Source organism: Mandrillus leucophaeus, unplaced genomic scaffold, assembly GCF_000951045.1.
Source record: "Mandrillus leucophaeus isolate KB7577 unplaced genomic scaffold, Mleu.le_1.0 Scaffold2, whole genome shotgun sequence".
NCBI lineage: Eukaryota > Metazoa > Chordata > Mammalia > Primates > Cercopithecidae > Mandrillus > Mandrillus leucophaeus.
In genome coordinates, this window is record NW_012102031.1 from 14063530 (window position 1) to 14064868 (window position 1339).

Here is a 1339-nt window from a genome sequence, read left to right on the forward strand (position 1 = left end):
GAGGGAAGGAAGGAGGGAGGGAGGGAAGGAAGGAGGAAGGGAGGGAAGGAGGAAGGGAGGGAAAGAGGAAGGGAGGGAAGGAGGAAAGGAGGGAGAAAAGGAAGAAGGGAGGGAAGAAAGGGAGGGAAGAAAGAAGGGAGGCAGGGAGGGAGGCAGGGAGGGAGGGAGGCAGGGAGGGAGGCAGGGAGGGAGGAGACTTGACCATGACAAAGAATTTTGCCCCAAACAAAAGGAGGGATGGAAATACCATATGGTGAGAGAGAAGACTTCTGGAAGATCAAGTTTGGAAGATCAAGTTTTATGGTGAGGAAACACAGAAATCAAGAATTAAGTTTTGGACAGGCATAGTGACTCATGCCTGTAATACCAGCATTTTGGGAGGCCGGGGTGGGAGGATATTGTTTGAGCCCAGGTGTTTGAGACCTGCCTGGGCAACAAAGCAAGACCCCATCTCTTAGGAGAAAAAAAACAAACAAAACATCAGTCAGGCACAGTGGTGCGCACCTGCAGTCCCAGCTACTCAGGAAACTAAGGCGAGAAGATCACTTGATCCTGGGAGTTCAAGGCTGCAGTGAGCTGTGTTTGCACCACTATACTCCAGCCTGGGGGACAGAGTGAGATGCTGTCTCCAAAAAGAAGAATCAAGTTTTGAATTTATTAAGTCTGAAATAACATTAAGACAGCCAAGTAGAGATACCTAGTAGTCACATATAGATATGTGACTCCGAAATGACGAGGTCTAAGCTGAAGGTGTATAAATGTGGGACTCATCAGCACACCATCTGTAGATGGCAATTAAAGCCACGAGAATGGATGAAATACTTAGAAGTGTAGATAGAGAAGCAGCCTGGAGGCTGAGCAATGGGGCATTCCAACATTTAGAACTGGGGAGAGGAGGCTGGGTGTCGAAGCTTACGCCTGTAATTCTTTGGGTAACCAAGGTGGGAGGATCACTTATCAGGAGGTTTGAGACCAGCCTGAGCAACACAGCGAGACTCCATGTCTATTTACAAAAAATTGTTAAAACTAGCCAGGCATGTTGGCATGTGCCTGTGGTCCCAGCTACTGGGGAGGCTGAGGTGGGAGAATCCCTTGATCCCAGGAGTTTGAGGATGCAGTGAGTTATGATCACACTTCTGCACTCCAGTCTGGGTGACACAGTGAGACACTATCCTAATAAATAAATAAATACATACATACATGCATCTGTCTCTTATACACATCTAGATGTGTATAAGAGACAGCCCTTTAAAAATAAGTTTAAAAACAACACAAGGACTTCATGCAAACCTGGTATACCTCTTTTTGAAAAATAGCAAAACTATTTAAAAAGAAAAAA

General features: G+C 46.0%; 1 protein-coding gene across 3 annotated transcripts in view; it reads right to left on the reverse strand.

Annotated features, from left to right (window-relative positions):
• MTMR3 (myotubularin related protein 3) overlaps positions 1-1339 on the reverse strand; it is a 73899-nt gene that overhangs the window by 15431 nt on the left and 57129 nt on the right. The gene's annotated exons all lie outside the window — the stretch shown is intronic.